The sequence below is a fragment of the Schistocerca gregaria genome, unplaced genomic scaffold, assembly GCF_023897955.1.
Source record: "Schistocerca gregaria isolate iqSchGreg1 unplaced genomic scaffold, iqSchGreg1.2 ptg000355l, whole genome shotgun sequence".
Lineage (NCBI taxonomy): Eukaryota > Metazoa > Arthropoda > Insecta > Orthoptera > Acrididae > Schistocerca > Schistocerca gregaria.
In genome coordinates, this window is record NW_026061814.1 from 910391 (window position 1) to 937265 (window position 26875).

Here is a 26875-nt window from a genome sequence, read left to right on the forward strand (position 1 = left end):
ACGGCCGTCTGCATCATCCGACTTCAGCTGACAACACTTCATATTACCGGCTAATATTTGCAGCTATGACGACCCATTACTGTTTAGCTACACATCTGACACGTAACCAATGTTCTCTCCAAACAACAACACTTGCATTTCAGAACATGTCTTTCACACATGTCTACAAAATCACTTTCACCTTAAAATACAGTTTTCTTGTGACTGACAGAGACATAGGCAAAGTTTAAAGTTGCTTTTTAGATTACATCTCGGTAATCAGAAAAACGGTAATTTACATCTGCAGCGGAACAAAATTCCGTTCCTCCCAGCGTGTGGCTCGAACCCACGACCCTGGGATTAAGAGTCTGACGCTCTACCTTTTTTTTTTTTTTTTTGTTTTTTTTTCTTTTTTTTTTTCTTTTTTCTTTTTTTTTTCTTTCTTTTTTTTTTTTTTTTTTTTTTTGAGAGGGAGCCAACGGCACCTTTTTTTTTTTTTTTTTTTTTTTTTTTTTTTTTTTTTTTTTCCTTCCAAAACGTAATCCCAAATAAAAGAAAAAATTGGCCACTGGACGCCGCTGCAGCCTGCCGTGACAGTGTTCCAGAGCAACGACAACCCTCCAAAGCAACAGTCACTCTGCATCCGCCAAAAAAAAGGAGATTCTACCGGACAAAAATTAAGTCCCAAGAAAAAACGTCTCCGCTAACGTTCGATGGATGGGACATAAAGAATAAAAACTAAACGTCGACGCACAGTAACAGGAGGGAATCCAACATTCAGGCACACACCAACTGTGATAAATTTATCTCCCTGATACTGTCTCCTCACGCGTCGCGAGAAAATAAAAACAAAAACAACACGGGAAAAAAAAACAAAGAAAAGAAAACAGAAAAGAACTGTGACGGAAAAAACTCCATTCACAGGACTGTATGTCATTATGACGTTTTCGCTAATGTACGGTCCATATAAACTCAGCTTTACCGTGCCATAAATCATTATCCAAGAAGCCAAGTCCGATGACATGCAAGGGTTCGTCATATCACGTCAACATTATTATTATCATTACTGCCAGATAGGAAAAGTAGAAATGTCAAGATCGGGTATGCAGTCTCATTGGGTAAGTGACAATTTGGTGAACGCATGGGCTAAAGCGACATGCAAAAAATTGGCATAAGTCAGGGAATAAGCCGGTCGACCAAGTGTCTGACGATGTTCCGCCCACAGGTAAGACAGAAAATCGACAGCATCAGTCAATTTCAGGGTGAAAATACAAAAAATCGTATGTCCCAAAATCCAAAGTGTGGCATTTCGTTTGGCGGCCGGATAAGCTGCGCACTGAGGCACGATGGCGTCCAAGGCCGTCACCTGCCGCCTGTCCACCCTGTTGATTAAGCGCACCATGTCACACGCAATATCCCAAACAACACGGAATTTTCGACACTCGAATCGGTGTTCGATGGTGTCCTCCTCAGGACACGAATCACAGACACCTGAAGAAATCAGATCGATAGAGTGCAGCTTAGCGTTAGTTGGAAATGTGCGGTTGACCACTTTATACCACGTCGCGTGAACGTGGGCCGGAATGACGGCGGCGGCGAGGTTTCTCCACACCACCTTCCAGTCATGCTGAGGTAGCCGATACTCCCATTTATTCCTGCTTGGCGAGCCCCGAAGAGCGCGAAGAATGTCACCGACATTGCACGCACGGACATCACCAAGCACTAGATAGCTGTTATTAATATAATACCGGCGTACGAAGTTCAAGGTGTACGGAATATGACCGACCGAGACCGGAGCAATCACAGATGGTGGGCGATATGCATTGAACAAGGCAGCCGTCGGACTGCACGGCCCCTTGTCAATCACCACCGTTGTCCGCTTCACGAAGAGCGCCGCGCACTTGTGGCGAAAATCAACTAAACCCAGCCCCCCCTCCGCCAGACTCAAGGTACAGGTTGCCAGGGAGACCTTAAAAATGTCACCCTTCCACAGCAACCAATAGACCGCTTGTTGAATGGCCCTTTCCAGCTGTTTCGGCACAGGTAGGACTTGTGCCAGATACCACGCTTTTGCCAAAATCTGCGTGTTGATAAGAGCCACCCGTTGACGGAGCGCCAAATTCCGAGAGGCATACAATTTTGCAACAGCCCGAACCTTGTACAGCGTGGACCGCCAATTAAGAGCTTCCATACGCTGCGTATTGTCAGTCAGGATGACACCGAGAACCGTCTGCCGTTGCTTGACACAAAACCAGTCGCCGTGGACAGTACGCAGTCGAGGTGTAAGAGGGAGCAAAACAGTTTTCCGAGGATTGACGACAGCCCCCGTTGCCCTCTCGAATCGCTGCAAAACACCATGCAGCCTGTCAATGTCCTCTGGCTGATCAAGGAACACGCCGAGGTCGTCGGCATACGCCCTGCAGATCAGCTGATCGTCACCAATGCGAATGCCTCGGCAATCCTGGGCGATACAGCGGAGGAGCGGATCCAACGCCAAAGCGAAGAGCGACATTGACAAGGGGCAACCCTGACGAACTGAACGGCTAATCGGAATCACACGACTGGCAATTCCGTTGATTACGACCCGCGACGTGGCATTCCGCAAAATATTGTGCACCATCTTCGTCATTTTAGTGCCAAATCCAAAACCGACCAACACCTGCCGCAGATAGGTGTGACTAATCCGATCGAAGGCGTTTTTGAAATCGACCAGCATTATCCCAGCCGTCCGGAGCCTGTGACTTTTAACATAGCCGATGCAGTCCCGGTACGCCAGGACAGCATCGAAAATGTTACGGTCCCTGACAGCACACGTCTGATGTTCACTCACCACCTTCGGCATAACGTTCGTCAGTCTGTGAGTGATGCACCGTGCTATAATTTTATAGTCGGCGTTCAGTAAGGTTATCGGACGAACACTGTCGAGATGTGGTGTTGTGGTCGATTTCGGAATGAGTACAATGCGCCCTTCGGAAAATTCCGCCGGAATATCAACGCCGTTATGGATCTCATTCATGATGTCAATTAAAACAGCACTTAAAAGACGGAAAAACTTTAAATAAAATTCTGCGGGAATCCCGTCCAGTCCAGGGGACCTGCCCCTAGGACTCCGTTTCACAGCTGCATCTAAGTCATCAAACGTAAAAGGTGCATTTAAAACAGCCCTATCCTGTCTCGTTAACACACGTGGCACTCTCTGCAAAAAATCGCGCAGCGCCGCGGCGTCTACGTCCACGTGTCTAAAGAGCGTCGCAAAATGCGCGTGAACTTCCCGCTCAATGGCCGCACCATCTGAGGTGGACGTGCCGTCCTGCTGGATCCATTTACGGATAGCCAACCGCTCGCGCCGCCGGCGCTCCCTGTGTAGGTGGTAAAGAGAGAGCGGTTCCCCTTCTACGTCACCCACCGGTTGGCTCCGCGCGATAGCCCCAACACCCTTCCGACGAAGATCATCGAGGAGCTTGGCCTTAAATTGATTAAAAACAGGAAGCAAGTCAGGAGACGCCGTGACCCGCTGAGCGAGATCTTTAAACAGTCCTGGTAAAAACGTGTCGTCGACCGACGCCAATGCGCCGCATCGAGACTAAAATCGATTAAAAAACGCCTAATAGCCGGCTTGGCTACCCCCACCCACCAAACGAGAGTATTGCCGTCACCGCCTTTATCACGCAAGAGCTTGCGCCACAACGCAGTAAACTGAGACGTGAGACTGGCATCGTCCAAAAGACTACAGTTAAATTTCCAAGTATTGTTGCGCCGAGTAGGGCGCGCACGCGGTAGGAGGAGCTGACACAAGTAGCCGCAATGGTCTGAAAAAATGACCGGCAACACGTCCGCCTTCCGGACGTGGGCGGCGAGCGGCGAAGACACATAGATCCTGTCGAGTCTACTGTGACCGGTGGCGTAAAAGTGCGTGAAATGCGTCTTGTCCGGATTAAGGACACGCCACGTGTCCCGGAGCCGAAAGCTGTCAACCAACGTACGCAATTCCTGGCACCAGTTAGGACGCGGCGCCTGATCTCGACCATCAATTACTGCATTAAAGTCACCACCAATCACTAAGTCAGTACGATTGTGATGGAGAAGTTGACAAAGATCCTGACCATAAAACTTATTGCGCGCTGGTTTGTCACCGGCATGAGCGTACACATTAACAAAAGCAACACCGTTAATGGTACATGCAATAGCGCGGCCATTTGGCAATATTTCAAGATTGCCAACATCAAATTCCGGACGAATTAAGATGGCAGTACCAGTCTGTTCGTCCGACATTACATTATCAACGACAGTAAAATCAGAAGTGTCAAGTAAAAACAACAGAGCCTGACGCGTAACTTCCTGTAAGAATGCCACATGACAATGGGAATCATGTAAAAAAGCGAGTAAGGCCGACAACTTGTGTGGATTACTCAGCTTGTTAACATTGATAGTTAAAATATTCCACGAGCAACGCTCAGGCTCCATACACAATTAAAAGACACAAGCACAAAAAACTCCTCATTTAAAAACAGACAGCAGACATGGACGGAATTCCAGCCACCAGAAGGATAAAAGGTATGCTAAAAAGACGGGTTTTAATTCCCGTCAACCGGATTAGGGGACAACAAAGGAATCAGTAAGTCGTCTCACCACCTTCCACGTCCTCCGCCCACGCAGTGGGGTGGACGGGAGTGGGGGTGGACGCGATCCCAGAATCTGCGCCACCGGAAGCTACCGACAAAGGATCAACGGCGGGCATCTCCACGTCGGAAGAAGTTGGCACTCGCTCGGGGGCAGAAGGACAGACACGACGCTGGTGGGTGTCTTCGGCCTTCCGTTTCGTCGGCAATTGCGGCGTCGCCACAGCCAAAGCCGTGTCGGCCGTCACAACTGAATCGGAACCAACGGGCTGCTGACTTAAAACGGTTCGTAAATGTCGAACAGCGACATCACGCTTCTGATCGGCAACGTTAGGATCGTCAGGCAAACGCTGGCGAGAAGCGGCACGCCGTTGTTGTTGTTGATGTGGATGTTGTGATTGCTGTGTGTGACGCCCGGAGCCGGAAGCCTGAGACTGCCGCCGCTCGGGGTCTAGGTCCCGACGCGCGACACGCTGTTGTGAGTCCTGCCGACCAACCCGCGACTGCCGGGAAGCGGCGGGGGTACGGTCAGCCGGAGACGGACTGCGGTCCGGTCGTGTAAACCCCCTGCCTGAGGAAGGCGACCGACCGACACTGCGTGCACGTTGCCTGCTAGAACTTCGAGACGGAAATTCATCACGCCGCGGTTTCGGAGTCGCAAAAAAATCCTGCGAGTCCACGGCAGCAGTGGGAACGGGAGCACTGGCGGCCACGTCAACGAAGTCAGTCACCGTACCAGAGAATTCCGGTACCGACACAGTCTGCGAAACAGCTGTCGACACTAAATCAGTCGCCGACGTAGGCGCGGGTTCGGACACAGTTGCAAGTGAAACATCGGGCAGAGACAGAATTTCGGCAGCCTGGACAGTAGCTGTAGCCTGTGCAGAATCATCAGACTCAGAAACAAGGTCACTGCTGGGAGGAGACACATCCATGGCAACCGCGGAGGCAGCGAGGTTAGCATCGGCCACGCGGCGCGAAGGTGCGGGGGGGGCTGTACCTAAGACCGTGGCGGCGACAGAGGCAAAGCTGGCCCCGCGCAAACTGTCGTCAATCGGTAACTGAGCGGGCCGTTTGCGTTTCGGGCAGTCTTGCCGGTAATGACCGACACCATTGCAAAATGAACAAGTTTGAGGCTGTCCACTATAAGTCACAAACGCACGGTGGCCGTTAACCAAAATAAAGGACGGAATGTGTTGCCTGACAACCATTTTCACGCTCCGCACACCGTTCTCGACTTGAAAAATGTATGCAGACGACCATTTCTCCTTCACAACAGATAACACAGTGCCATATGGCCGCAAGTGACGAGAAATAGTGTCGTTGCGAATTTCAAACGGAAGGTTAAAGATCCGTATTTGTCGAACACCAAAACCAGCGTGAGACACAGTTACATTACTAATATTTCCGTTAAGGTGGCGAAATTTGCGAATACCGTCATTAACAGAAACAACAGCATCACACAGATCGGAAGATTTGAGTTTCAAAAACACAGAATTTAAGAACGTATCGAACTGAATACCGAGTACGTCAGTAGTAGACAACAACAAATCCTCAATTAACCAACGATGAATTTCAAAAGCCGAGGGTTTTTCTACGGAACGATCAAACTCGCACTGAACATTGTTCTGTCTCTCTTCACTGTCATCATAAACCAAATCCATTACTTACAGTCAGTAGAAGTTTAACCACGTGGCAAAGGAAGCAGACGACACGCGAGGCGCCGCCGGCCAAGTCGCACAAGGAAGTACTGCTCGCTCGGCACCGAGGTGTTGCCAGGCGGGCAGACAGCCAAGTACTAACCGGGCCCGATGTTGCTTAACTTCGGTGATCGGACGAGAACCGGTGTATTCAACATGGTATGGCCGTTGGCGTCCTTATACAGTAGCCGCACGGCAGAAGAAGGCTTCGCCTCTCCTCCCAACACACGCAATCGCCGTCTTCGGTGGCACATTTGACGCAAAGCACGTCCTTCCACCTCGAAGGCGACGCGCAGTGCGGCGCGCCGCCACGTGGGTCAGACGCACAACACAGCTGCTCGTTGTACCGCCTGTCATTCGTTTGTTCGACAAAGTATCCATCTCTTGTAGCGACGAAAGGTAAATTTTTGTTTACAAATTTGCCGTTGTGCACTGCTACAAAACAATATGCCCTGACGTATTTCACAACATTTCTGTCACTTCACACTGTTTTGTTATTTCCAGAGACTCTTTGGAAGTCTTCCTTGGCGCACTCTTTTCAAATTGAGTTCCTTAACATCGTATCTTACGATAGTTTAAAATCAGTATGGAAGCATCTTTGTCACATGAGAAAGGTAGCATGAAAAAAGGGCTGGCAGGGGTAGTGACAAGAAAGCAAGAAATGAAGACAGAGGGAAGCGGTCTCACCTGCCTGACACGCGTCGCGCTTCCAGATATTTGCGTAATTCGCACGGTGCATTCTCGGCTGTCCCCTTCCGTCCCGACTTGTCCCGACTTTGCTCGACTGCCGCTCGCTGCCGCTCGGGTCGCGGTCCATATGACAGCACAAGTACGAGAAGCATCTGCGAGATGGGCGCGGGCCGAACCGGCGTGTCCGAGGCGCCGTGTGCGGCCGTTCGGAGCTACCAGAGCCGCTCTGTGCTGCGCCGTGCCGTGGAAAGGTGCGAAAACATGCACACAAGACACAGGCTGTTCGGCAAAGTATCCATCTCTTGTAGCGACGAAAGGTTAATTTTTGTTTACAAATTTGCCGTTGTGCACTGCTACAAAATTGGAATTTAGCGCTCCTACAAAACAGTAGGCTCTGACGCATTTTAAGAGCACATCTGTCGATTCGCAGTGTTTCGTTATTTTCAACGAGTTCCTAGCACTCTTCCTCCGCGCATTCTTGTTCAAACTGAGTTCATTACTGTAATTTTGCATCTTACATTTAATACAGTGGTTTAAAATGCTTGTGGAAGCATCTTTGTCGCACCTGAGAGTTTGTATGAAAAGAGGACTGGCAGGTGTAGTGACATAAAATTTAGAAGAAGAGAGGGAGCCAACAGCACCCGGTGTTCCCAGGCGGTCACCCATCCAAGTACTAACCGGGCCCGATGTTGCTTAACTTCGGTGATCGGACGAGAACCGGTGTATTCAACATGGTATGGCCGTTGGCGTCCTTATACAGTAGCCGCACGGCAGAAGAAGGCTTCGCCTCTCCTCCCAACACACGCAATCGCCGTCTTCGGTGGCACATTTGACGCAAAGCACGTCCTTCCACCTCGAAGGCGACGCGCAGTGCGGCGCGCCGCCACGTGGGTCAGACGCACAACACAGCTGCTCGTTGCACCGCCTGTCATTCGTTTGTTCGACAAAGTATCCATCTCTTGTAGCGACGAAAGGTAAATTTTTGTTTACAAATTTGCCGTTGTGCACTGCTACAAAACAATATGCCCTGACGTATTTCACAACATTTCTGTCACTTCACACTGTTTTGTTATTTCCAGAGACTCTTTGGAAGTCTTCCTTGGCGCACTCTTTTCAAATTGAGTTCCTTAACATCGTATCTTACGATAGTTTAAAATCAGTATGGAAGCATCTTTGTCACATGAGAAAGGTAGCATGAAAAAAGGGCTGGCAGGGGTAGTGACAAGAAAGCAAGAAATGAAGACAGAGGGAAGCGGTCTCACCTGCCTGACACGCGTCGCGCTTCCAGATATTTGCGTAATTCGCACGGTGCATTCTCGGCTGTCCCCTTCCGTCCCGACTTGTCCCGACTTTGCTCGACTGCCGCTCGCTGCCGCTCGGGTCGCGGTCCATATGACAGCACAAGTACGAGAAGCATCTGCGAGATGGGCGCGGGCCGAACCGGCGTGTCCGAGGCGCCGTGTGCGGCCGTTCGGAGCTACCAGAGCCGCTCTGTGCTGCGCCGTGCCGTGGAAAGGTGCGAAAACATGCACACAAGACACAGGCTGTTCGGCAAAGTATCCATCTCTTGTAGCGACGAAAGGTTAATTTTTGTTTACAAATTTGCCGTTGTGCACTGCTACAAAATTGGAATTTAGCGCTCCTACAAAACAGTAGGCTCTGACGCATTTTAAGAGCACATCTGTCGATTCGCAGTGTTTCGTTATTTTCAACGAGTTCCTAGCACTCTTCCTCCGCGCATTCTTGTTCAAACTGAGTTCATTACTGTAATTTTGCATCTTACATTTAATACAGTGGTTGAAAATGCTTGTGGAAGCATCTTTGTCGCACCTGAGAGTTTGTATGAAAAGAGGACTGGCAGGTGTAGTGACATAAAATTTAGAAGAAGAGAGGGAGCCAACAGCACCCGGTGTTCCCAGGCGGTCACCCATCCAAGTACTAACCGGGCCCGATGTTGCTTAACTTCGGTGATCGGACGAGAACCGGTGTATTCAACATGGTATGGCCGTTGGCGTCCTTATACAGTAGCCGCACGGCAGAAGAAGGCTTCGCCTCTCCTCCCAACACACGCAATCGCCGTCTTCGGTGGCACATTTGACGCAAAGCACGTCCTTCCACCTCGAAGGCGACGCGCAGTGCGGCGCGCCGCCACGTGGGTCAGACGCACAACACAGCTGCTCGTTGCACCGCCTGTCATTCGTTTGTTCGACAAAGTATCCATCTCTTGTAGCGACGAAAGGTAAATTTTTGTTTACAAATTTGCCGTTGTGCACTGCTACAAAACAATATGCCCTGACGTATTTCACAACATTTCTGTCACTTCACACTGTTTTGTTATTTCCAGAGACTCTTTGGAAGTCTTCCTTGGCGCACTCTTTTCAAATTGAGTTCCTTAACATCGTATCTTACGATAGTTTAAAATCAGTATGGAAGCATCTTTGTCACATGAGAAAGGTAGCATGAAAAAAGGGCTGGCAGGGGTAGTGACAAGAAAGCAAGAAATGAAGACAGAGGGAAGCGGTCTCACCTGCCTGACACGCGTCGCGCTTCCAGATATTTGCGTAATTCGCACGGTGCATTCTCGGCTGTCCCCTTCCGTCCCGACTTGTCCCGACTTTGCTCGACTGCCGCTCGCTGCCGCTCGGGTCGCGGTCCATATGACAGCACAAGTACGAGAAGCATCTGCGAGATGGGCGCGGGCCGAACCGGCGTGTCCGAGGCGCCGTGTGCGGCCGTTCGGAGCTACCAGAGCCGCTCTGTGCTGCGCCGTGCCGTGGAAAGGTGCGAAAACATGCACACAAGACACAGGCTGTTCGGCAAAGTATCCATCTCTTGTAGCGACGAAAGGTTAATTTTTGTTTACAAATTTGCCGTTGTGCACTGCTACAAAATTGGAATTTAGCGCTCCTACAAAACAGTAGGCTCTGACGCATTTTAAGAGCACATCTGTCGATTCGCAGTGTTTCGTTATTTTCAACGAGTTCCTAGCACTCTTCCTCCGCGCATTCTTGTTCAAACTGAGTTCATTACTGTAATTTTGCATCTTACATTTAATACAGTGGTTGAAAATGCTTGTGGAAGCATCTTTGTCGCACCTGAGAGTTTGTATGAAAAGAGGACTGGCAGGTGTAGTGACATAAAATTTAGAAGAAGAGAGGGAGCCAACAGCACCCGGTGTTCCCAGGCGGTCACCCATCCAAGTACTAACCGGGCCCGATGTTGCTTAACTTCGGTGATCGGACGAGAACCGGTGTATTCAACATGGTATGGCCGTTGGCGTCCTTATACAGTAGCCGCACGGCAGAAGAAGGCTTCGCCTCTCCTCCCAACACACGCAATCGCCGTCTTCGGTGGCACATTTGACGCAAAGCACGTCCTTCCACCTCGAAGGCGACGCGCAGTGCGGCGCGCCGCCACGTGGGTCAGACGCACAACACAGCTGCTCGTTGTACCGCCTGTCATTCGTTTGTTCGACAAAGTATCCATCTCTTGTAGCGACGAAAGGTAAATTTTTGTTTACAAATTTGCCGTTGTGCACTGCTACAAAACAATATGCCCTGACGTATTTCACAACATTTCTGTCACTTCACACTGTTTTGTTATTTCCAGAGACTCTTTGGAAGTCTTCCTTGGCGCACTCTTTTCAAATTGAGTTCCTTAACATCGTATCTTACGATAGTTTAAAATCAGTATGGAAGCATCTTTGTCACATGAGAAAGGTAGCATGAAAAAAGGGCTGGCAGGGGTAGTGACAAGAAAGCAAGAAATGAAGACAGAGGGAAGCGGTCTCACCTGCCTGACACGCGTCGCGCTTCCAGATATTTGCGTAATTCGCACGGTGCATTCTCGGCTGTCCCCTTCCGTCCCGACTTGTCCCGACTTTGCTCGACTGCCGCTCGCTGCCGCTCGGGTCGCGGTCCATATGACAGCACAAGTACGAGAAGCATCTGCGAGATGGGCGCGGGCCGAACCGGCGTGTCCGAGGCGCCGTGTGCGGCCGTTCGGAGCTACCAGAGCCGCTCTGTGCTGCGCCGTGCCGTGGAAAGGTGCGAAAACATGCACACAAGACACAGGCTGTTCGGCAAAGTATCCATCTCTTGTAGCGACGAAAGGTTAATTTTTGTTTACAAATTTGCCGTTGTGCACTGCTACAAAATTGGAATTTAGCGCTCCTACAAAACAGTAGGCTCTGACGCATTTTAAGAGCACATCTGTCGATTCGCAGTGTTTCGTTATTTTCAACGAGTTCCTAGCACTCTTCCTCCGCGCATTCTTGTTCAAACTGAGTTCATTACTGTAATTTTGCATCTTACATTTAATACAGTGGTTGAAAATGCTTGTGGAAGCATCTTTGTCGCACCTGAGAGTTTGTATGAAAAGAGGACTGGCAGGTGTAGTGACATAAAATTTAGAAGAAGAGAGGGAGCCAACAGCACCCGGTGTTCCCAGGCGGTCACCCATCCAAGTACTAACCGGGCCCGATGTTGCTTAACTTCGGTGATCGGACGAGAACCGGTGTATTCAACATGGTATGGCCGTTGGCGTCCTTATACAGTAGCCGCACGGCAGAAGAAGGCTTCGCCTCTCCTCCCAACACACGCAATCGCCGTCTTCGGTGGCACATTTGACGCAAAGCACGTCCTTCCACCTCGAAGGCGACGCGCAGTGCGGCGCGCCGCCACGTGGGTCAGACGCACAACACAGCTGCTCGTTGCACCGCCTGTCATTCGTTTGTTCGACAAAGTATCCATCTCTTGTAGCGACGAAAGGTAAATTTTTGTTTACAAATTTGCCGTTGTGCACTGCTACAAAACAATATGCCCTGACGTATTTCACAACATATCTGTCACTTCACACTGTTTTGTTATTTCCAGAGACTCTTTGGAAGTCTTCCTTGGCGCACTCTTTTCAAATTGAGTTCCTTAACATCGTATCTTACGATAGTTTAAAATCAGTATGGAAGCATCTTTGTCACATGAGAAAGGTAGCATGAAAAAAGGGCTGGCAGGGGTAGTGACAAGAAAGCAAGAAATGAAGACAGAGGGAAGCGGTCTCACCTGCCTGACACGCGTCGCGCTTCCAGATATTTGCGTAATTCGCACGGTGCATTCTCGGCTGTCCCCTTCCGTCCCGACTTGTCCCGACTTTGCTCGACTGCCGCTCGCTGCCGCTCGGGTCGCGGTCCATATGACAGCACAAGTACGAGAAGCATCTGCGAGATGGGCGCGGGCCGAACCGGCGTGTCCGAGGCGCCGTGTGCGGCCGTTCGGAGCTACCAGAGCCGCTCTGTGCTGCGCCGTGCCGTGGAAAGGTGCGAAAACATGCACACAAGACACAGGCTGTTCGGCAAAGTATCCATCTCTTGTAGCGACGAAAGGTTAATTTTTGTTTACAAATTTGCCGTTGTGCACTGCTACAAAATTGGAATTTAGCGCTCCTACAAAACAGTAGGCTCTGACGCATTTTAAGAGCACATCTGTCGATTCGCAGTGTTTCGTTATTTTCAACGAGTTCCTAGCACTCTTCCTCCGCGCATTCTTGTTCAAACTGAGTTCATTACTGTAATTTTGCATCTTACATTTAATACAGTGGTTGAAAATGCTTGTGGAAGCATCTTTGTCGCACCTGAGAGTTTGTATGAAAAGAGGACTGGCAGGTGTAGTGACATAAAATTTAGAAGAAGAGAGGGAGCCAACAGCACCCGGTGTTCCCAGGCGGTCACCCATCCAAGTACTAACCGGGCCCGATGTTGCTTAACTTCGGTGATCGGACGAGAACCGGTGTATTCAACATGGTATGGCCGTTGGCGTCCTTATACAGTAGCCGCACGGCAGAAGAAGGCTTCGCCTCTCCTCCCAACACACGCAATCGCCGTCTTCGGTGGCACATTTGACGCAAAGCACGTCCTTCCACCTCGAAGGCGACGCGCAGTGCGGCGCGCCGCCACGTGGGTCAGACGCACAACACAGCTGCTCGTTGTACCGCCTGTCATTCGTTTGTTCGACAAAGTATCCATCTCTTGTAGCGACGAAAGGTAAATTTTTGTTTACAAATTTGCCGTTGTGCACTGCTACAAAACAATATGCCCTGACGTATTTCACAACATTTCTGTCACTTCACACTGTTTTGTTATTTCCAGAGACTCTTTGGAAGTCTTCCTTGGCGCACTCTTTTCAAATTGAGTTCCTTAACATCGTATCTTACGATAGTTTAAAATCAGTATGGAAGCATCTTTGTCACATGAGAAAGGTAGCATGAAAAAAGGGCTGGCAGGGGTAGTGACAAGAAAGCAAGAAATGAAGACAGAGGGAAGCGGTCTCACCTGCCTGACACGCGTCGCGCTTCCAGATATTTGCGTAATTCGCACGGTGCATTCTCGGCTGTCCCCTTCCGTCCCGACTTGTCCCGACTTTGCTCGACTGCCGCTCGCTGCCGCTCGGGTCGCGGTCCATATGACAGCACAAGTACGAGAAGCATCTGCGAGATGGGCGCGGGCCGAACCGGCGTGTCCGAGGCGCCGTGTGCGGCCGTTCGGAGCTACCAGAGCCGCTCTGTGCTGCGCCGTGCCGTGGAAAGGTGCGAAAACATGCACACAAGACACAGGCTGTTCGGCAAAGTATCCATCTCTTGTAGCGACGAAAGGTTAATTTTTGTTTACAAATTTGCCGTTGTGCACTGCTACAAAATTGGAATTTAGCGCTCCTACAAAACAGTAGGCTCTGACGCATTTTAAGAGCACATCTGTCGATTCGCAGTGTTTCGTTATTTTCAACGAGTTCCTAGCACTCTTCCTCCGCGCATTCTTGTTCAAACTGAGTTCATTACTGTAATTTTGCATCTTACATTTAATACAGTGGTTTAAAATGCTTGTGGAAGCATCTTTGTCGCACCTGAGAGTTTGTATGAAAAGAGGACTGGCAGGTGTAGTGACATAAAATTTAGAAGAAGAGAGGGAGCCAACAGCACCCGGTGTTCCCAGGCGGTCACCCATCCAAGTACTAACCGGGCCCGATGTTGCTTAACTTCGGTGATCGGACGAGAACCGGTGTATTCAACATGGTATGGCCGTTGGCGTCCTTATACAGTAGCCGCACGGCAGAAGAAGGCTTCGCCTCTCCTCCCAACACACGCAATCGCCGTCTTCGGTGGCACATTTGACGCAAAGCACGTCCTTCCACCTCGAAGGCGACGCGCAGTGCGGCGCGCCGCCACGTGGGTCAGACGCACAACACAGCTGCTCGTTGCACCGCCTGTCATTCGTTTGTTCGACAAAGTATCCATCTCTTGTAGCGACGAAAGGTAAATTTTTGTTTACAAATTTGCCGTTGTGCACTGCTACAAAACAATATGCCCTGACGTATTTCACAACATTTCTGTCACTTCACACTGTTTTGTTATTTCCAGAGACTCTTTGGAAGTCTTCCTTGGCGCACTCTTTTCAAATTGAGTTCCTTAACATCGTATCTTACGATAGTTTAAAATCAGTATGGAAGCATCTTTGTCACATGAGAAAGGTAGCATGAAAAAAGGGCTGGCAGGGGTAGTGACAAGAAAGCAAGAAATGAAGACAGAGGGAAGCGGTCTCACCTGCCTGACACGCGTCGCGCTTCCAGATATTTGCGTAATTCGCACGGTGCATTCTCGGCTGTCCCCTTCCGTCCCGACTTGTCCCGACTTTGCTCGACTGCCGCTCGCTGCCGCTCGGGTCGCGGTCCATATGACAGCACAAGTACGAGAAGCATCTGCGAGATGGGCGCGGGCCGAACCGGCGTGTCCGAGGCGCCGTGTGCGGCCGTTCGGAGCTACCAGAGCCGCTCTGTGCTGCGCCGTGCCGTGGAAAGGTGCGAAAACATGCACACAAGACACAGGCTGTTCGGCAAAGTATCCATCTCTTGTAGCGACGAAAGGTTAATTTTTGTTTACAAATTTGCCGTTGTGCACTGCTACAAAATTGGAATTTAGCGCTCCTACAAAACAGTAGGCTCTGACGCATTTTAAGAGCACATCTGTCGATTCGCAGTGTTTCGTTATTTTCAACGAGTTCCTAGCACTCTTCCTCCGCGCATTCTTGTTCAAACTGAGTTCATTACTGTAATTTTGCATCTTACATTTAATACAGTGGTTGAAAATGCTTGTGGAAGCATCTTTGTCGCACCTGAGAGTTTGTATGAAAAGAGGACTGGCAGGTGTAGTGACATAAAATTTAGAAGAAGAGAGGGAGCCAACAGCACCCGGTGTTCCCAGGCGGTCACCCATCCAAGTACTAACCGGGCCCGATGTTGCTTAACTTCGGTGATCGGACGAGAACCGGTGTATTCAACATGGTATGGCCGTTGGCGTCCTTATACAGTAGCCGCACGGCAGAAGAAGGCTTCGCCTCTCCTCCCAACACACGCAATCGCCGTCTTCGGTGGCACATTTGACGCAAAGCACGTCCTTCCACCTCGAAGGCGACGCGCAGTGCGGCGCGCCGCCACGTGGGTCAGACGCACAACACAGCTGCTCGTTGCACCGCCTGTCATTCGTTTGTTCGACAAAGTATCCATCTCTTGTAGCGACGAAAGGTAAATTTTTGTTTACAAATTTGCCGTTGTGCACTGCTACAAAACAATATGCCCTGACGTATTTCACAACATATCTGTCACTTCACACTGTTTTGTTATTTCCAGAGACTCTTTGGAAGTCTTCCTTGGCGCACTCTTTTCAAATTGAGTTCCTTAACATCGTATCTTACGATAGTTTAAAATCAGTATGGAAGCATCTTTGTCACATGAGAAAGGTAGCATGAAAAAAGGGCTGGCAGGGGTAGTGACAAGAAAGCAAGAAATGAAGACAGAGGGAAGCGGTCTCACCTGCCTGACACGCGTCGCGCTTCCAGATATTTGCGTAATTCGCACGGTGCATTCTCGGCTGTCCCCTTCCGTCCCGACTTGTCCCGACTTTGCTCGACTGCCGCTCGCTGCCGCTCGGGTCGCGGTCCATATGACAGCACAAGTACGAGAAGCATCTGCGAGATGGGCGCGGGCCGAACCGGCGTGTCCGAGGCGCCGTGTGCGGCCGTTCGGAGCTACCAGAGCCGCTCTGTGCTGCGCCGTGCCGTGGAAAGGTGCGAAAACATGCACACAAGACACAGGCTGTTCGGCAAAGTATCCATCTCTTGTAGCGACGAAAGGTTAATTTTTGTTTACAAATTTGCCGTTGTGCACTGCTACAAAATTGGAATTTAGCGCTCCTACAAAACAGTAGGCTCTGACGCATTTTAGGAGCACATCTGTCGATTCGCAGTGTTTCGTTATTTTCAACGAGTTCCTAGCACTCTTCCTCCGCGCATTCTTGTTCAAACTGAGTTCATTACTGTAATTTTGCATCTTACATTTAATACAGTGGTTTAAAATGCTTGTGGAAGCATCTTTGTCGCACCTGAGAGTTTGTATGAAAAGAGGACTGGCAGGTGTAGTGACATAAAATTTAGAAGAAGAGAGGGAGCCAACAGCACCCGGTGTTCCCAGGCGGTCACCCATCCAAGTACTAACCGGGCCCGATGTTGCTTAACTTCGGTGATCGGACGAGAACCGGTGTATTCAACATGGTATGGCCGTTGGCGTCCTTATACAGTAGCCGCACGGCAGAAGAAGGCTTCGCCTCTCCTCCCAACACACGCAATCGCCGTCTTCGGTGGCACATTTGACGCAAAGCACGTCCTTCCACCTCGAAGGCGACGCGCAGTGCGGCGCGCCGCCACGTGGGTCAGACGCACAACACAGCTGCTCGTTGTACCGCCTGTCATTCGTTTGTTCGACAAAGTATCCATCTCTTGTAGCGACGAAAGGTAAATTTTTGTTTACAAATTTGCCGTTGTGCACTGCTACAAAACAATATGCCCTGACGTATTTCACAACATTTCTGTCACTTCACACTGTTTTGTTATTTCCAGAGACTCTTTGGAAGTCTTCCTTGGCGCACTCTTTTCAAATTGAGTTCCTTAACATCGTATCTTACGATAGTTTAAAATCAGTATGGAAGCATCTTTGTCACATGAGAAAGGTAGCATGAAAAAAGGGCTGGCAGGGGTAGTGACAAGAAAGCAAGAAATGAAGACAGAGGGAAGCGGTCTCACCTGCCTGACACGCGTCGCGCTTCCAGATATTTGCGTAATTCGCACGGTGCATTCTCGGCTGTCCCCTTCCGTCCCGACTTGTCCCGACTTTGCTCGACTGCCGCTCGCTGCCGCTCGGGTCGCGGTCCATATGACAGCACAAGTACGAGAAGCATCTGCGAGATGGGCGCGGGCCGAACCGGCGTGTCCGAGGCGCCGTGTGCGGCCGTTCGGAGCTACCAGAGCCGCTCTGTGCTGCGCCGTGCCGTGGAAAGGTGCGAAAACATGCACACAAGACACAGGCTGTTCGGCAAAGTATCCATCTCTTGTAGCGACGAAAGGTTAATTTTTGTTTACAAATTTGCCGTTGTGCACTGCTACAAAATTGGAATTTAGCGCTCCTACAAAACAGTAGGCTCTGACGCATTTTAAGAGCACATCTGTCGATTCGCAGTGTTTCGTTATTTTCAACGAGTTCCTAGCACTCTTCCTCCGCGCATTCTTGTTCAAACTGAGTTCATTACTGTAATTTTGCATCTTACATTTAATACAGTGGTTTAAAATGCTTGTGGAAGCATCTTTGTCGCACCTGAGAGTTTGTATGAAAAGAGGACTGGCAGGTGTAGTGACATAAAATTTAGAAGAAGAGAGGGAGCCAACAGCACCCGGTGTTCCCAGGCGGTCACCCATCCAAGTACTAACCGGGCCCGATGTTGCTTAACTTCGGTGATCGGACGAGAACCGGTGTATTCAACATGGTATGGCCGTTGGCGTCCTTATACAGTAGCCGCACGGCAGAAGAAGGCTTCGCCTCTCCTCCCAACACACGCAATCGCCGTCTTCGGTGGCACATTTGACGCAAAGCACGTCCTTCCACCTCGAAGGCGACGCGCAGTGCGGCGCGCCGCCACGTGGGTCAGACGCACAACACAGCTGCTCGTTGCACCGCCTGTCATTCGTTTGTTCGACAAAGTATCCATCTCTTGTAGCGACGAAAGGTAAATTTTTGTTTACAAATTTGCCGTTGTGCACTGCTACAAAACAATATGCCCTGACGTATTTCACAACATTTCTGTCACTTCACACTGTTTTGTTATTTCCAGAGACTCTTTGGAAGTCTTCCTTGGCGCACTCTTTTCAAATTGAGTTCCTTAACATCGTATCTTACGATAGTTTAAAATCAGTATGGAAGCATCTTTGTCACATGAGAAAGGTAGCATGAAAAAAGGGCTGGCAGGGGTAGTGACAAGAAAGCAAGAAATGAAGACAGAGGGAAGCGGTCTCACCTGCCTGACACGCGTCGCGCTTCCAGATATTTGCGTAATTCGCACGGTGCATTCTCGGCTGTCCCCTTCCGTCCCGACTTGTCCCGACTTTGCTCGACTGCCGCTCGCTGCCGCTCGGGTCGCGGTCCATATGACAGCACAAGTACGAGAAGCATCTGCGAGATGGGCGCGGGCCGAACCGGCGTGTCCGAGGCGCCGTGTGCGGCCGTTCGGAGCTACCAGAGCCGCTCTGTGCTGCGCCGTGCCGTGGAAAGGTGCGAAAACATGCACACAAGACACAGGCTGTTCGGCAAAGTATCCATCTCTTGTAGCGACGAAAGGTTAATTTTTGTTTACAAATTTGCCGTTGTGCACTGCTACAAAATTGGAATTTAGCGCTCCTACAAAACAGTAGGCTCTGACGCATTTTAGGAGCACATCTGTCGATTCGCAGTGTTTCGTTATTTTCAACGAGTTCCTAGCACTCTTCCTCCGCGCATTCTTGTTCAAACTGAGTTCATTACTGTAATTTTGCATCTTACATTTAATACAGTGGTTTAAAATGCTTGTGGAAGCATCTTTGTCGCACCTGAGAGTTTGTATGAAAAGAGGACTGGCAGGTGTAGTGACATAAAATTTAGAAGAAGAGAGGGAGCCAACAGCACCCGGTGTTCCCAGGCGGTCACCCATCCAAGTACTAACCGGGCCCGATGTTGCTTAACTTCGGTGATCGGACGAGAACCGGTGTATTCAACATGGTATGGCCGTTGGCGTCCTTATACAGTAGCCGCACGGCAGAAGAAGGCTTCGCCTCTCCTCCCAACACACGCAATCGCCGTCTTCGGTGGCACATTTGACGCAAAGCACGTCCTTCCACCTCGAAGGCGACGCGCAGTGCGGCGCGCCGCCACGTGGGTCAGACGCACAACACAGCTGCTCGTTGTACCGCCTGTCATTCGTTTGTTCGACAAAGTATCCATCTCTTGTAGCGACGAAAGGTAAATTTTTGTTTACAAATTTGCCGTTGTGCACTGCTACAAAACAATATGCCCTGACGTATTTCACAACATTTCTGTCACTTCACACTGTTTTGTTATTTCCAGAGACTCTTTGGAAGTCTTCCTTGGCGCACTCTTTTCAAATTGAGTTCCTTAACATCGTATCTTACGATAGTTTAAAATCAGTATGGAAGCATCTTTGTCACATGAGAAAGGTAGCATGAAAAAAGGGCTGGCAGGGGTAGTGACAAGAAAGCAAGAAATGAAGACAGAGGGAAGCGGTCTCACCTGCCTGACACGCGTCGCGCTTCCAGATATTTGCGTAATTCGCACGGTGCATTCTCGGCTGTCCCCTTCCGTCCCGACTTGTCCCGACTTTGCTCGACTGCCGCTCGCTGCCGCTCGGGTCGCGGTCCATATGACAGCACAAGTACGAGAAGCATCTGCGAGATGGGCGCGGGCCGAACCGGCGTGTCCGAGGCGCCGTGTGCGGCCGTTCGGAGCTACCAGAGCCGCTCTGTGCTGCGCCGTGCCGTGGAAAGGTGCGAAAACATGCACACAAGACACAGGCTGTTCGGCAAAGTATCCATCTCTTGTAGCGACGAAAGGTTAATTTTTGTTTACAAATTTGCCGTTGTGCACTGCTACAAAATTGGAATTTAGCGCTCCTACAAAACAGTAGGCTCTGACGCATTTTAAGAGCACATCTGTCGATTCGCAGTGTTTCGTTATTTTCAACGAGTTCCTAGCACTCTTCCTCCGCGCATTCTTGTTCAAACTGAGTTCATTACTGTAATTTTGCATCTTACATTTAATACAGTGGTTTAAAATGCTTGTGGAAGCATCTTTGTCGCACCTGAGAGTTTGTATGAAAAGAGGACTGGCAGGTGTAGTGACATAAAATTTAGAAGAAGAGAGGGAGCCAACAGCACCCGGTGTTCCCAGGCGGTCACCCATCCAAGTACTAACCGGGCCCGATGTTGCTTAACTTCGGTGATCGGACGAGAACCGGTGTATTCAACATGGTATGGCCGTTGGCGTCCTTATACAGTAGCCGCACGGCAGAAGAAGGCTTCGCCTCTCCTCCCAACACACGCAATCGCCGTCTTCGGTGGCACATTTGACGCAAAGCACGTCCTTCCACCTCGAAGGCGACGCGCAGTGCGGCGCGCCGCCACGTGGGTCAGACGCACAACACAGCTGCTCGTTGCACCGCCTGTCATTCGTTTGTTCGACAAAGTATCCATCTCTTGTAGCGACGAAAGGTAAATTTTTGTTTACAAATTTGCCGTTGTGCACTGCTACAAAACAATATGCCCTGACGTATTTCACAACATTTCTGTCACTTCACACTGTTTTGTTATTTCCAGAGACTCTTTGGAAGTCTTCCTTGGCGCACTCTTTTCAAATTGAGTTCCTTAACATCGTATCTTACGATAGTTTAAAATCAGTATGGAAGCATCTTTGTCACATGAGAAAGGTAGCATGAAAAAAGGGCTGGCAGGGGTAGTGACAAGAAAGCAAGAAATGAAGACAGAGGGAAGCGGTCTCACCTGCCTGACACGCGTCGCGCTTCCAGATATTTGCGTAATTCGCACGGTGCATTCTCGGCTGTCCCCTTCCGTCCCGACTTGTCCCGACTTTGCTCGACTGCCGCTCGCTGCCGCTCGGGTCGCGGTCCATATGACAGCACAAGTACGAGAAGCATCTGCGAGATGGGCGCGGGCCGAACCGGCGTGTCCGAGGCGCCGTGTGCGGCCGTTCGGAGCTACCAGAGCCGCTCTGTGCTGCGCCGTGCCGTGGAAAGGTGCGAAAACATGCACACAAGACACAGGCTGTTCGGCAAAGTATCCATCTCTTGTAGCGACGAAAGGTTAATTTTTGTTTACAAATTTGCCGTTGTGCACTGCTACAAAATTGGAATTTAGCGCTCCTACAAAACAGTAGGCTCTGACGCATTTTAAGAGCACATCTGTCGATTCGCAGTGTTTCGTTATTTTCAACGAGTTCCTAGCACTCTTCCTCCGCGCATTCTTGTTCAAACTGAGTTCATTACTGTAATTTTGCATCTTACATTTAATACAGTGGTTGAAAATGCTTGTGGAAGCATCTTTGTCGCACCTGAGAGTTTGTATGAAAAGAGGACTGGCAGGTGTAGTGACATAAAATTTAGAAGAAGAGAGGGAGCCAACAGCACCCGGTGTTCCCAGGCGGTCACCCATCCAAGTACTAACCGGGCCCGATGTTGCTTAACTTCGGTGATCGGACGAGAACCGGTGTATTCAACATGGTATGGCCGTTGGCGTCCTTATACAGTAGCCGCACGGCAGAAGAAGGCTTCGCCTCTCCTCCCAACACACGCAATCGCCGTCTTCGGTGGCACATTTGACGCAAAGCACGTCCTTCCACCTCGAAGGCGACGCGCAGTGCGGCGCGCCGCCACGTGGGTCAGACGCACAACACAGCTGCTCGTTGCACCGCCTGTCATTCGTTTGTTCGACAAAGTATCCATCTCTTGTAGCGACGAAAGGTAAATTTTTGTTTACAAATTTGCCGTTGTGCACTGCTACAAAACAATATGCCCTGACGTATTTCACAACATATCTGTCACTTCACACTGTTTTGTTATTTCCAGAGACTCTTTGGAAGTCTTCCTTGGCGCACTCTTTTCAAATTGAGTTCCTTAACATCGTATCTTACGATAGTTTAAAATCAGTATGGAAGCATCTTTGTCACATGAGAAAGGTAGCATGAAAAAAGGGCTGGCAGGGGTAGTGACAAGAAAGCAAGAAATGAAGACAGAGGGAAGCGGTCTCACCTGCCTGACACGCGTCGCGCTTCCAGATATTTGCGTAATTCGCACGGTGCATTCTCGGCTGTCCCCTTCCGTCCCGACTTGTCCCGACTTTGCTCGACTGCCGCTCGCTGCCGCTCGGGTCGCGGTCCATATGACAGCACAAGTACGAGAAGCATCTGCGAGATGGGCGCGGGCCGAACCGGCGTGTCCGAGGCGCCGTGTGCGGCCGTTCGGAGCTACCAGAGCCGCTCTGTGCTGCGCCGTGCCGTGGAAAGGTGCGAAAACATGCACACAAGACACAGGCTGTTCGGCAAAGTATCCATCTCTTGTAGCGACGAAAGGTTAATTTTTGTTTACAAATTTGCCGTTGTGCACTGCTACAAAATTGGAATTTAGCGCTCCTACAAAACAGTAGGCTCTGACGCATTTTAGGAGCACATCTGTCGATTCGCAGTGTTTCGTTATTTTCAACGAGTTCCTAGCACTCTTCCTCCGCGCATTCTTGTTCAAACTGAGTTCATTACTGTAATTTTGCATCTTACATTTAATACAGTGGTTTAAAATGCTTGTGGAAGCATCTTTGTCGCACCTGAGAGTTTGTATGAAAAGAGGACTGGCAGGTGTAGTGACATAAAATTTAGAAGAAGAGAGGGAGCCAACAGCACCCGGTGTTCCCAGGCGGTCACCCATCCAAGTACTAACCGGGCCCGATGTTGCTTAACTTCGGTGATCGGACGAGAACCGGTGTATTCAACATGGTATGGCCGTTGGCGTCCTTATACAGTAGCCGCACGGCAGAAGAAGGCTTCGCCTCTCCTCCCAACACACGCAATCGCCGTCTTCGGTGGCACATTTGACGCAAAGCACGTCCTTCCACCTCGAAGGCGACGCGCAGTGCGGCGCGCTGCCACGTGGGTCAGACGCACAACACAGCTGCTCGTTGCACCGCCTGTCATTCGTTTGTTCGACAAAGTATCCATCTCTTGTAGCGACGAAAGGTAAATTTTTGTTTACAAATTTGCCGTTGTGCACTGCTACAAAACAATATGCCCTGACGTATTTCACAACATTTCTGTCACTTCACACTGTTTTGTTATTTCCAGAGACTCTTTGGAAGTCTTCCTTGGCGCACTCTTTTCAAATTGAGTTCCTTAACATCGTATCTTACGATAGTTTAAAATCAGTATGGAAGCATCTTTGTCACATGAGAAAGGTAGCATGAAAAAAGGGCTGGCAGGGGTAGTGACAAGAAAGCAAGAAATGAAGACAGAGGGAAGCGGTCTCACCTGCCTGACACGCGTCGCGCTTCCAGATATTTGCGTAATTCGCACGGTGCATTCTCGGCTGTCCCCTTCCGTCCCGACTTGTCCCGACTTTGCTCGACTGCCGCTCGCTGCCGCTCGGGTCGCGGTCCATATGACAGCACAAGTACGAGAAGCATCTGCGAGATGGGCGCGGGCCGAACCGGCGTGTCCGAGGCGCCGTGTGCGGCCGTTCGGAGCTACCAGAGCCGCTCTGTGCTGCGCCGTGCCGTGGAAAGGTGCGAAAACATGCACACAAGACACAGGCTGTTCGGCAAAGTATCCATCTCTTGTAGCGACGAAAGGTTAATTTTTGTTTACAAATTTGCCGTTGTGCACTGCTACAAAATTGGAATTTAGCGCTCCTACAAAACAGTAGGCTCTGACGCATTTTAAGAGCACATCTGTCGATTCGCAGTGTTTCGTTATTTTCAACGAGTTCCTAGCACTCTTCCTCCGCGCATTCTTGTTCAAACTGAGTTCATTACTGTAATTTTGCATCTTACATTTAATACAGTGGTTGAAAATGCTTGTGGAAGCATCTTTGTCGCACCTGAGAGTTTGTATGAAAAGAGGACTGGCAGGTGTAGTGACATAAAATTTAGAAGAAGAGAGGGAGCCAACAGCACCCGGTGTTCCCAGGCGGTCACCCATCCAAGTACTAACCGGGCCCGATGTTGCTTAACTTCGGTGATCGGACGAGAACCGGTGTATTCAACATGGTATGGCCGTTGGCGTCCTTATACAGTAGCCGCACGGCAGAAGAAGGCTTCGCCTCTCCTCCCAACACACGCAATCGCCGTCTTCGGTGGCACATTTGACGCAAAGCACGTCCTTCCACCTCGAAGGCGACGCGCAGTGCGGCGCGCCGCCACGTGGGTCAGACGCACAACACAGCTGCTCGTTGTACCGCCTGTCATTCGTTTGTTCGACAAAGTATCCATCTCTTGTAGCGACGAAAGGTAAATTTTTGTTTACAAATTTGCCGTTGTGCACTGCTACAAAACAATATGCCCTGACGTATTTCACAACATTTCTGTCACTTCACACTGTTTTGTTATTTCCAGAGACTCTTTGGAAGTCTTCCTTGGCGCACTCTTTTCAAATTGAGTTCCTTAACATCGTATCTTACGATAGTTTAAAATCAGTATGGAAGCATCTTTGTCACATGAGAAAGGTAGCATGAAAAAAGGGCTGGCAGGGGTAGTGACAAGAAAGCAAGAAATGAAGACAGAGGGAAGCGGTCTCACCTGCCTGACACGCGTCGCGCTTCCAGATATTTGCGTAATTCGCACGGTGCATTCTCGGCTGTCCCCTTCCGTCCCGACTTGTCCCGACTTTGCTCGACTGCCGCTCGCTGCCGCTCGGGTCGCGGTCCATATGACAGCACAAGTACGAGAAGCATCTGCGAGATGGGCGCGGGCCGAACCGGCGTGTCCGAGGCGCCGTGTGCGGCCGTTCGGAGCTACCAGAGCCGCTCTGTGCTGCGCCGTGCCGTGGAAAGGTGCGAAAACATGCACACAAGACACAGGCTGTTCGGCAAAGTATCCATCTCTTGTAGCGACGAAAGGTTAATTTTTGTTTACAAATTTGCCGTTGTGCACTGCTACAAAATTGGAATTTAGCGCTCCTACAAAACAGTAGGCTCTGACGCATTTTAAGAGCACATCTGTCGATTCGCAGTGTTTCGTTATTTTCAACGAGTTCCTAGCACTCTTCCTCCGCGCATTCTTGTTCAAACTGAGTTCATTACTGTAATTTTGCATCTTACATTTAATACAGTGGTTTGAAATGCTTGTGGAAGCATCTTTGTCGCACCTGAGAGTTTGTATGAAAAGAGGACTGGCAGGTGTAGTGACATAAAATTTAGAAGAAGAGAGGGAGCCAACAGCACCCGGTGTTCCCAGGCGGTCACCCATCCAAGTACTAACCGGGCCCGATGTTGCTTAACTTTGGTGATCGGACGAGAACCGGTGTATTCAACATGGTATGGCCGTTGGCGTCCTTATACAGTAGCCGCACGGCAGAAGAAGGCTTCGCCTCTCCTCCCAACACACGCAATCGCCGTCTTCGGTGGCACATTTGACGCAAAGCACGTCCTTCCACCTCGAAGGCGACGCGCAGTGCGGCGCGCCGCCACGTGGGTCAGACGCACAACACAGCTGCTCGTTGCACCGCCTGTCATTCGTTTGTTCGACAAAGTATCCATCTCTTGTAGCGACGAAAGGTAAATTTTTGTTTACAAATTTGCCGTTGTGCACTGCTACAAAACAATATGCCCTGACGTATTTCACAACATTTCTGTCACTTCACACTGTTTTGTTATTTCCAGAGACTCTTTGGAAGTCTTCCTTGGCGCACTCTTTTCAAATTGAGTTCCTTAACATCGTATCTTACGATAGTTTAAAATCAGTATGGAAGCATCTTTGTCACATGAGAAAGGTAGCATGAAAAAAGGGCTGGCAGGGGTAGTGACAAGAAAGCAAGAAATGAAGACAGAGGGAAGCGGTCTCACCTGCCTGACACGCGTCGCGCTTCCAGATATTTGCGTAATTCGCACGGTGCATTCTCGGCTGTCCCCTTCCGTCCCGACTTGTCCCGACTTTGCTCGACTGCCGCTCGCTGCCGCTCGGGTCGCGGTCCATATGACAGCACAAGTACGAGAAGCATCTGCGAGATGGGCGCGGGCCGAACCGGCGTGTCCGAGGCGCCGTGTGCGGCCGTTCGGAGCTACCAGAGCCGCTCTGTGCTGCGCCGTGCCGTGGAAAGGTGCGAAAACATGCACACAAGACACAGGCTGTTCGGCAAAGTATCCATCTCTTGTAGCGACGAAAGGTTAATTTTTGTTTACAAATTTGCCGTTGTGCACTGCTACAAAATTGGAATTTAGCGCTCCTACAAAACAGTAGGCTCTGACGCATTTTAAGAGCACATCTGTCGATTCGCAGTGTTTCGTTATTTTCAACGAGTTCCTAGCACTCTTCCTCCGCGCATTCTTGTTCAAACTGAGTTCATTACTGTAATTTTGCATCTTACATTTAATACAGTGGTTTAAAATGCTTGTGGAAGCATCTTTGTCGCACCTGAGAGTTTGTATGAAAAGAGGACTGGCAGGTGTAGTGACATAAAATTTAGAAGAAGAGAGGGAGCCAACAGCACCCGGTGTTCCCAGGCGGTCACCCATCCAAGTACTAACCGGGCCCGATGTTGCTTAACTTCGGTGATCGGACGAGAACCGGTGTATTCAACATGGTATGGCCGTTGGCGTCCTTATACAGTAGCCGCACGGCAGAAGAAGGCTTCGCCTCTCCTCCCAACACACGCAATCGCCGTCTTCGGTGGCACATTTGACGCAAAGCACGTCCTTCCACCTCGAAGGCGACGCGCAGTGCGGCGCGCCGCCACGTGGGTCAGACGCACAACACAGCTG

The 26875-nt window shown here is 50.1% G+C and overlaps 16 non-coding genes and 1 pseudogene across 16 annotated transcripts; all 17 read right to left on the reverse strand.

Annotated features, from left to right (window-relative positions):
* Window positions 1-6353: 6353 nt before the first annotated feature.
* On the reverse strand, window positions 6354-6471 carry LOC126307914 (5S ribosomal RNA; annotated as a pseudogene).
* Window positions 6472-7617: 1146 nt separating this feature from the next.
* LOC126308154 (5S ribosomal RNA) lies at window positions 7618-7736 on the reverse strand. The gene has a single exon (XR_007554074.1). It is a non-coding gene; the product is annotated as a 5S ribosomal RNA (ribosomal RNA).
* Window positions 7737-8882: 1146 nt separating this feature from the next.
* Window positions 8883-9001, reverse strand: LOC126308155 (5S ribosomal RNA). Its single transcript, XR_007554075.1, has one exon. It is a non-coding gene; the product is annotated as a 5S ribosomal RNA (ribosomal RNA).
* A 1146-nt stretch (window positions 9002-10147) lies between these two features.
* On the reverse strand, window positions 10148-10266 carry LOC126308156 (5S ribosomal RNA). The gene has a single exon (XR_007554076.1). It is a non-coding gene; the product is annotated as a 5S ribosomal RNA (ribosomal RNA).
* Window positions 10267-11412: 1146 nt separating this feature from the next.
* On the reverse strand, window positions 11413-11531 carry LOC126308157 (5S ribosomal RNA). Its single transcript, XR_007554077.1, has one exon. It is a non-coding gene; the product is annotated as a 5S ribosomal RNA (ribosomal RNA).
* Window positions 11532-12677: 1146 nt separating this feature from the next.
* On the reverse strand, window positions 12678-12796 carry LOC126308158 (5S ribosomal RNA). Its single transcript, XR_007554078.1, has one exon. It is a non-coding gene; the product is annotated as a 5S ribosomal RNA (ribosomal RNA).
* A 1146-nt stretch (window positions 12797-13942) lies between these two features.
* On the reverse strand, window positions 13943-14061 carry LOC126308159 (5S ribosomal RNA). Its single transcript, XR_007554079.1, has one exon. It is a non-coding gene; the product is annotated as a 5S ribosomal RNA (ribosomal RNA).
* Window positions 14062-15207: 1146 nt separating this feature from the next.
* LOC126308161 (5S ribosomal RNA) lies at window positions 15208-15326 on the reverse strand. Its single transcript, XR_007554080.1, has one exon. It is a non-coding gene; the product is annotated as a 5S ribosomal RNA (ribosomal RNA).
* A 1146-nt stretch (window positions 15327-16472) lies between these two features.
* On the reverse strand, window positions 16473-16591 carry LOC126308162 (5S ribosomal RNA). The gene has a single exon (XR_007554081.1). It is a non-coding gene; the product is annotated as a 5S ribosomal RNA (ribosomal RNA).
* A 1146-nt stretch (window positions 16592-17737) lies between these two features.
* LOC126308163 (5S ribosomal RNA) lies at window positions 17738-17856 on the reverse strand. The gene has a single exon (XR_007554082.1). It is a non-coding gene; the product is annotated as a 5S ribosomal RNA (ribosomal RNA).
* A 1146-nt stretch (window positions 17857-19002) lies between these two features.
* On the reverse strand, window positions 19003-19121 carry LOC126308164 (5S ribosomal RNA). Its single transcript, XR_007554083.1, has one exon. It is a non-coding gene; the product is annotated as a 5S ribosomal RNA (ribosomal RNA).
* A 1146-nt stretch (window positions 19122-20267) lies between these two features.
* On the reverse strand, window positions 20268-20386 carry LOC126308166 (5S ribosomal RNA). The gene has a single exon (XR_007554085.1). It is a non-coding gene; the product is annotated as a 5S ribosomal RNA (ribosomal RNA).
* Window positions 20387-21532: 1146 nt separating this feature from the next.
* On the reverse strand, window positions 21533-21651 carry LOC126308167 (5S ribosomal RNA). Its single transcript, XR_007554086.1, has one exon. It is a non-coding gene; the product is annotated as a 5S ribosomal RNA (ribosomal RNA).
* Window positions 21652-22797: 1146 nt separating this feature from the next.
* On the reverse strand, window positions 22798-22916 carry LOC126308168 (5S ribosomal RNA). Its single transcript, XR_007554087.1, has one exon. It is a non-coding gene; the product is annotated as a 5S ribosomal RNA (ribosomal RNA).
* A 1146-nt stretch (window positions 22917-24062) lies between these two features.
* Window positions 24063-24181, reverse strand: LOC126308169 (5S ribosomal RNA). Its single transcript, XR_007554088.1, has one exon. It is a non-coding gene; the product is annotated as a 5S ribosomal RNA (ribosomal RNA).
* Window positions 24182-25327: 1146 nt separating this feature from the next.
* LOC126307753 (5S ribosomal RNA) lies at window positions 25328-25446 on the reverse strand. Its single transcript, XR_007553733.1, has one exon. It is a non-coding gene; the product is annotated as a 5S ribosomal RNA (ribosomal RNA).
* Window positions 25447-26592: 1146 nt separating this feature from the next.
* LOC126308170 (5S ribosomal RNA) lies at window positions 26593-26711 on the reverse strand. Its single transcript, XR_007554089.1, has one exon. It is a non-coding gene; the product is annotated as a 5S ribosomal RNA (ribosomal RNA).
* Window positions 26712-26875: the final 164 nt, after the last annotated feature.